General features: G+C 42.1%; 1 protein-coding gene across 3 annotated transcripts in view; it reads right to left on the reverse strand.

Moving 5' to 3' along the window:
- Positions 1–3254, reverse strand: part of MAP3K13 (mitogen-activated protein kinase kinase kinase 13) — an 83941-nt gene extending 80687 nt beyond the window's left edge. For 2 of the 3 annotated variants that reach the window (XM_052804728.1, XM_052804733.1), the window contains exon 1: positions 3168–3254. The gene's annotated coding sequence lies outside the window, so the exon portion shown is untranslated. The other variant, XM_052804729.1, reaches the window with a different exon arrangement.
- Positions 3255–8910: the final 5656 nt, after the last annotated feature.

Consider the following 8910-nt stretch of genomic DNA (forward strand, 5'->3'; position numbering starts at 1 on the left):
ACAAACTTAATTACCTACTCACATCATGCTGCAGCAACTACCAACACTGCGCATGAGTATTCTACAGGAAGGTTTATGCTTATGTAGTTAAAGACTACACTGCAAAAAACACTAACATTTTTTACATCCTTATTTCACACTTTCTTTAAATGGTATTTTAATTAATTTTTATCTTCAACAGAGACAAGAAAGAAACAGAGGAATTAAATCTACATTTAATCGGTTACAAGCATCACCAAGCTGAGCCTCATCTGTGATCACTAGCTGCTTCTCTGCATAGCTAGACTAGCTTCAGTTTGGTAGGGGGTAATTTTAAGTTGTCATTATCTTTGCCACAATACCTTTCTCCCAGATTCAGCTTTGGCAAGGGTTACACAAGACCAAAGTCCTATACAGCAAGTCAATATTTAACTTAAGCACTGTACTGTTAAGACCCGCCTAGAATATTTGATATAGTAACTTATTAAATCTTACACTATCTTTTCTAACAAAGAATAATATAAAGGGCAATTCACCTTCTTTATGAGAAGTTGTAAAGATAAATTCTACAAGGACAGCAGTTAGATTCAGCTTTAATAATTTTAATAAGGGACCTAAAAGGAAATGTTTCCATGAAAGAAGTTCTAAACAATATGATGTGTACACCGCAGAACAGGTTCAAGACAGGGGCAGGAGCCACAGTGCAAAAATCATTTAAAACTAAACCACACCAAGTTCTGGAAATTCAGCACTTTTTCAAAAAGTAGTATTTTAACACTGCAATGAAGCCATTAAACTATGTCACAAAGGCTTAAATAAAACTTTTGGACATTACAAGGAGAAGTATTTATTCTCTACTAAATATCTCAATAAAATCTATTATGTGCTGTACTAACATAGACTTCAAAATAACACAATAAACAAAAGACTGATTTTTTTTTTTCAGGCCAATTGTTCTTAGTCTTAGTGAAGCTAACCAAACTGTTCAGATGCCAAAAAAAATTCTTTGCATGCCCCTGATGTAAATAAAGTTTTGCTAATAGTCTCATCTTTTATCATCTTTTTGGACAGAGATCTTCCCGATGTCAGAAACAGCTGTTAAAATACAGTTCAGACTGCAACTGAGAGCAATTTTTTGTTTACTACATCTGTTTCAATTCTTTATCCACCTGTTTTTTGTGTCTAAATGCAATTTCTTTACTTACTGCTAGTACTCCCATCTTTACATTTAGCAAAACTGCTTTTGTTCTCTAAAACTGAACATGTGTTTTAGCAATGATTCCAGTGGAGTTATTGGTGATAATCACCACAGGTAAATTTCTAAAAATTCTCCAGTTCTTCATTTGTAACCCTCCACATGCACCAGTTTGGTCATCACCCAAAAGTAAACCTCTTCAGGAAACAAAATAAAAATATTTCTACTGTAAAAGAGTGGAAGGGGGGGCTAAGAATATCAGCTATATCATGAAATAAGGAGACAGACAGTATTGCACAGCTTTCATCTAAAAAAAATCAAAACAAAACCAAAATAAAACAAACAAACAAACCAACCAACCCAAACCACAAACACTAGGCCAGCTCACCTCTCCAGGGAAGTGCAGCCTCAGGGAACACTTTCACAAGCAGCTTAACTGATTTTGATCCATAACACTGCCTAAATGGGTGGACCTGCCTCTCCTTGTTAGATATACTAACATGAGCACAGACACACAGTCAGCTCCATCAGTTCATTTTCTGTATGGCGCTAATTACCGACTGGTTTGACAGATGAATCCAGCCAACCACACAGCCACTTATGCCTGCACACGAGAGGCCATGAAAATGGACAATCAGAGGGCTGGAAAAGAGGTGCAGAGGGCCACTCTTTTCAGCAGTAACAGCATGTTAAACCTGCTCTCTTGAAATTCCACACTTACTGATACATATAGTTACCATGAAAATGTAACTTCTCACATCCCAAATGCCTGCTTGGAGCAATCAGATCAGGAATCAAATACATCTCAGAGTGAATGCAGAAAGTATTTATTTTTTCACTCTGCTTTGAAGATGAGATCAGTATGTTAAAACCAGTCTACCTCTGAAGTAGTAAAACTAGAGGATGAAACAACTGCAAATGAAGTCACAACAAGGTCTTAGTAGTTTCCAGTAGCAAAACTCCCACAAAGCTCAAATGAGAAAGGAGGCTGACAGGTTCCTATCCATTTTCTCTAAAGGTTTTATTTTCACTGTACTATGCTTGCAAGTGTTACTTATATCCACCTCCATCCATTTAGCAAAAATAAGCTAGAGGTACTAGATTCTGCCCCAAGAACTGCTTCTCCCTATAAGGCGGCAAGATGCTGTCTTCCTTCACAGTTTTAAGTGCTGCACTTCTTACCAGTTATCACTTTGTTTCATTCTATCGGGCTAAGCCAAAGATAGTCTAACTGAAGCATCTGCTAAAGCCATCCCTTTCACTCTTCCAAACTTCTGCCAGATGAGAGAAGCATCAAATTTACTACACTTCCTTTTTTTTTTTACTGAACAGGGCACAAAACCATAGAAGCTTGTGCTGATTTTTTTTTTTTGTCAACAGCCTCTAGGACGTTTTGCTCAGACAGAATTACGGTAGACACGACAGTGTTAACTCGGTAATGATCTGCTTCAGATTCTGTCTGGAGATTTAGTTAAATGCTTCCTCCTTCCCGGGAAGAGGAGATAATACCCTGCGATTGTTCATCTGCCTCAAAATAGGCATTACCAACACCTGGCTTCGTTATAGGGCTGAGAAACTGCTAGCGACACGGATAACTGTAACTTCTTTTTTTAAATGTGTAGAACTCCTTTTTTTTTTTTTTTTTTCCTTCTTAAATATGCAAGCGTGGAAGCTACGCGCCTCAAAACAGGAGCGGACAAACCCTGGCTCGGCCCGTGCAAAGCAGAAGCGACAGCCGGGAGCAGCGGGACGCGCTCAGCAAGGCGGCGGGCGGCAGCTCGCAGCCCTACGCGCCCAGGGCTCACCCGGGAAGCACCGGTGGCCGTCCCGAGAGGAGAGGCGCCCAACGCTCTCGGACAGCGGCCGGGGGCTGAGGAGCCAGCCGCAGCCCCTCACCTCAGGGACGACCCCCGGTGTCCGCGCCGTCCCTCCCGCTGCCTGAGAGACAGGAGGACCCCAGCCCAGCCCGGCCCGGCCGGACCCGCCGCGTTACCTGGGCACCACGTCCGGCGCCGGCAGCACCGCCCCGCTCAGCACCGGCCTCGCCTCTCCCCCGTCACTTCCGGGGCCGCGCTCCTCTCCGCCGCCGGTAGGGGGGCGCGCAGGCGCAGCGGCGCGAGGGCGGTGGTTGGGCGTGGTCGGGGGGTGGTGCCCACGGGCGGGCGGCGGGAGGCCGTGAGGCGGTTGCTCGTGGCGGGCGGCGGTATCCCCGAAATACTTCGGTCGTTTCTGAGGGGCTCCCCGCGGGCCAGAGAGCGTGTGGGAATCCCAGCTGCCCCGGGCAGGCGGCGGAGAATCGGGACTCTCGGACAAGGGACAGGCCCCAGCCAGGCCTCTCCTCGGCCTCCAGAGCAGTCAGTTTGGTTACCTGCGTAGGCTGTCGTGGATAGCACTGCACCAGGTTTGTGGCTGAGTGCAATTAGGGCAGGCAAACCACCAAGTGGTTTTCTTGTCATCTGAGGTTTTCCCTGGTTTTGAAAACTTAGTGATACCAACCCCAATAGTCAGATAATTTTTCAGCCAGTTCTCTCAAAATACTAGGATGCAGCCTACGTGGCCAAACTGGATATTGAGGTGCCAAACTTCGACAGATGCTTTTAACATCATACTTCACTACTGGACAGAAAAGAGTTTCATTAGTGGTACGTCAATAAATCAACCAGCAATCTGGAATGGAGAGCAGAAACATTTATTGATTACGTACACCTTTTTATCATTATTGACAGTTTTACTATCTCCTTCAAGAAATGCCCCTCTACAATTACCGGTGTTGCTTTTATTCATTACAAGTATATGAACATTTACATCATACCTGTCTTCTGTATAAATTGCCTGGCATTCTTCATGTCTGATTCCTCAAGTTATTCCAGTGTGTTGCATTGTTTCATGGTGACGCTAATACAGCACAATAGCACCTTAAACCACATGTAGATGCTGTGAATAAGGGGACTGTAATCTTGCTCTTTAGTGGTTTTCTGTGATGCTTCCATTGTCTTTTGTAGTATCTTCATTTGCTCATAAGGACAGCCACATCGCTTTAGCACTAAGGGAATGCAATACTTTGAACATTAATGAAGCTTTCTGAAACCGTTTTGAATTTCCATTCACACTTCTATTTTCTGCCAGTCAGTCTTACATTGGGATAGCAAAGGGAGTAAATTAAGTGGGAAAGATGAACACTAATGTCCATACTACTGTTCATGGGGATGATAGCAAGCATCCTTTGTTTGCTCGCTTCACAGGGGGCTTTTTGCATTGCTTTTGGTGATATTGTCCACTGTAAACCAGCACATGTAGTATAAATAAAAAATAAATAAATAAATAAAAAGGCAGCAATACCTGTAAGACAGCACTAAGTGCTTATGTTTGCTCTCATTTTAAAAAATTCTGAAACACGTTCCCCACTTTTATTTCTCCCCTAGTGGAAGTCGTAACATTCACGTCACTCACTGTGATTTGCACGCTATGATTTGCAACGAGGGACTATCGTTGCATATCACTCTGCTCTCTTGCTGGTTTGTCATGTATCATCAATACAAGAGGAAGATCTCTCTGCTTGCACAAGCAATACCAAGGCTTGCCAGGAGGTGTTGCTTTGAAACCACACAAATATCGGAGCTTAAAAATCATGAAAGAGGCTTGGACTATTAAAAATAACTGACAGATACTTTGTTCTGGCGGGGAGAACTCAAGATCCTCCATTTGAAATGGTAATTTTTTGTTTAAGACAATTTAAATCTGAAATGCATAGAGTAGTAAAGAGAGAAATAAATGCTCAACAGGGGACCCACTCGATGGGAAATACTGTGGGTTTGTACATTGCTAACAAATATGTTACAGCAGCTTTATGTGTGCAAAACTGTCAAGTTTTGTCAATCTTGTCTTTGCAGATCTGGATGTTAAAAAAAAAATAGATATATATACACCTATATATATGTATAGATATTTTACAGACCTGATGCAGTAGGGATTTTTAGAGGGTTAACCTGGTTTCAAGAAGCCAAGGAGCAGAGTAGAGACTCAGTAAGACAAATAGTTGTCCTGCTCAGAGAGCTGTGTCACTGTGGTCTCCACAGCTGCACACATGCATTTTAAAAGAAAATGAGTTGTTTCTTTCTAAGGCGGAGTGCAATGTTGGATATGCAACTGTTCTCCAACTACAGCCCTGTTTTTAAGTACATATTAACAGCGACAAATTTAATTATGCCCAGCCTTGGTCTAGAAGACAGAACAGGAGGCAAAGTTTCCAAGACATTTAAAACCCTTTTTGCTAAAGGAAAAAATGCCTCTGAGGATACCCAGCAAGGAGGAAAAGTTTTTAAATATGGCTTTATCACATCAAGCTCAACCAACCTCCATTGCTAAAACAAACTGAGGCTCTTCAGCAGAAATTTAAACTCTGGAATAGGACGATAACTTCACAGCCCACAATATGCCTTGGTGTGTAGATGTAGTTACCACACTTACTCCAGCTGTGCCTTTCAAAGAGCTATACGTACCAGCCCTGAGGCGACGAACTCCAGCTCCCTGAGGCTCTGGAAGGCGGTTTTTGGAGACAGTTTAGAAAAGGACCTCACAGTTAGCAGAGGAGGTCACCTAAGGGTGTGTATAAACAAAGGAGCCTTTGAAAATTATTTTATGATCAGACGTTTACCAATATTGTTTTTTACCACAGATGAAGGTATTAGCCAGGATCAGAGAACAGTGTACCAGACAAACGATTATAAAGTTGAAGAGTTCAACAGCTCTTTTTACACCAAATAATTTTTTTAAAGCCAAAAAAGTTTTGAAAAAGGTGTAGCTGTAAAAGAGAAAGCAGAAAACAGTTGGTGAATTTAGCTGGCCCTCTGAACCATCGTTTCAACAGCAGGGTGTAATTCAGGCCTGATGTTTAGACCAGCTGCTGTCAAGAACAAATAAGTTTTCAGAGCTCCTACCCCTCTCAGCACTGTGACCATGGGATTTACCACAAAAACCTCAGATCAGATTGTACAAGACAACTAGTCAAACCTTCCATATTCCTCAGAGGTAGTTGCAGCAGAAATACTCTACTCCTACAGCTGGAACATCACTGCAGACCCTCCTTTTCAAACACCTCTGGGGTCAGAAACAGACTTGTGCAACTAGTCAAATAATCATTTTCCAGGAATTTTTGTTCTGTGTGAATACGTTTATAGCAAATCAAGCTGCCTCTGCTGAAGTACCTTGCATCAATGATTGTCGTGGTTTAACCCCAGCCAGCAACTAAGCACCATGCAGCCGCTCACTCACTTTCCCCCCCACGCAGTGGGATGGGGGAGAAAATTGGAAAAAGCAGTAAAACTCATGGGTTGAGATAAGAAAGGTTGAATAGAACAGAAAAGAAACTAATAATGATAATGATAACACTAATAAAATGACAACAGTAATAATAAAAGAATTGGAATATACAAATGATGCACAATGCAATTGCTCACCACCCACCAATCGACGCCCAGTTAGTCCCCAAGCGGAGATCCCCCACCTCCACTCCACCCAGTTTATATACTAGATGTGACGTCACATGGTATGGAATACCCCTTTGGCTAGTTTGGGTCAGCTGCCCTGGCTGTGTCCCCTCCCAACTTCTTGTGCCCCTCCAGCCTTCTTGCTGGCTGGGCATCAGAAGCTGAAAAATCCTTGACTTTAGACTAAACATTACTTAGCAACAACTGAAAACATCAGTGTTATCAACATTCTTCTCATACCTAACTCAAAAACATAGCACTGTACCAGCTACTAGGAAGACAGTTAACTCTATCCCAGCTAAAAGCAGGACAATGATATACTGGAATAAAAATTAACCCAAGTCTCCTATAAATAAAGCACTTGTTTGTATCATTCAGCACTTCCTGAACAAGGCTGATGATCGCAGGAGGTTGTAGAAGACTTGACAGACTCATGTTGTTCCAGCTCAGGAAGAAGCAGGATTCTTTTTCTTTTACCACACCACATTCTGAGTGGTTTGGAAGACAAAGCACAACATTCACATTCATTGAAATCTGTCCTTTGGTGAATATCCCTCCTTACTATTTCTAGTGATGGAGTCTCTAAGGATTTGATATTCCTGTTTTGAGAAGCCTTTTCTTTCTCTAGAACTGGAATGGGCACCAGGTATGTTTTCTGAGCATTATCCTCCACTATGTAGTCAAAAGACCAGTAATCAAAGGGGTGACAAAACTTAACAACCCCAGAGGAATGTCCACAATCTACTTCACTGCCTGCCTTGTCCTGTTGAAAGAAAGCCTTTCATTACTACTCCAACTTTCTTATGCAAAGTTAAGCCTCTACCATAATCATAGTTTACTTCTGAAATGGCATTGGCTGCCACAGACAAGTAAGAGTAGAGCTGTCCCCTAGCAGAGGATGAAGACATGAGCAATTTTAGATATGCAATTTTAGCTGTATTTCTCTTTGTATAGCAAGATATCTTTCCTTTTGGCAGGCCTTAGGGCTAGAGAAAGCTGCCACCATGTCTTGTGGTTTCATAGTCAACAGCTGTTTTTCATCAAAGTATAAACTGCCAGACAGTCTGCAGGGAAAAGCCCTGCTCCTCGCGGAACAGCCTTAGAAAGAGAAGTGCTGGAGACCTGTACAAGCTTTTGGTGAATTACTCAAAAGCTTACAGAAGGAAACTTGACCATCTTGTTTACATTTTGTCAAGGTTAAGTGCACCAACAGGCTCTGCAACCTCGATCCCCACCCATGGCTGCCTGTGCTGAAGATCAGCTCTGATATAGCAGAGCTGCATTGCCTCAGATCAGACTGCTGTGAGAACGGAAAAAACAGCAAGAAGCCTAATCTGGGGCCCATGCCCATGCACTCTTCCTCCATTGGTCTGGGAGTTGCATTTAAGCTCAGACCCTTGTGCTTGGTCCTTATACAACTCAGCACAGAACAAAGCTCTTGAAGACTTTAATTTCCTCTGCTGTGTACACTTAAATGCACTTCCTCTTCTCACTACCAAACTCTATTTATCTTTAAGGAAGAAAAAAAGGCAAACATAAAGCTTACAACAATAAACCTTAAACATTTACTGGAGCATTTCCATGACTCTGTAGAGCTTTCTTTTCCCGAGAACTGTTTTCTTCTGTGTTTATTCATGGTCAGAAGGGTCCTGTTTTGTTAGTTGTATTATTAAAGGACAAGTAAAATAGACCTGTAAATTATAAACAGAAAGTACAACTCAGAGTGATCTTTGGTTTCATTCTGGTCAATAAAAATACAACAGATCAGTTAGCCCTCTAAGGCGTAGTTTACACTGTTTTTATAAACTCCCAAAACACACTGTTTTACAAGCAAATTGCAGAGTATTATCCCTGGTTTGTTTTTTTTTTTCCTTACATTACTTAACAGTGACAGAAGAGCTGTAGTGATCTACCATAACAGCAATAACAATAAAGGCAGTTGCTATGAGCGAAGACTATATGTTTGTACAGACCTTTCTGTATGCATAAATCAAGTTCTAAAATTATTTATACCTGTTCCAGACCAGGGGAAGGAGCTGCAGCCTTTCTGCCCAGCGGCTGACTTGTAAAGTCCAAGAGGTATAAAGGAGAGATTGTAGAGCTATAAAAACATTTCAAGCAAAGCTAACTTTGCACAACAAACCAATTAGGATAAACTGCACCCCACAGATTAAACCAACACCCTACAACCCACAGGGAAAGTCAGGCCTCATTACACACCCATACCTGGGAGAACGTTGTGTGGTTGTT

The sequence above is a fragment of the Harpia harpyja genome, chromosome 12, assembly GCF_026419915.1.
Source record: "Harpia harpyja isolate bHarHar1 chromosome 12, bHarHar1 primary haplotype, whole genome shotgun sequence".
NCBI lineage: Eukaryota > Metazoa > Chordata > Aves > Accipitriformes > Accipitridae > Harpia > Harpia harpyja.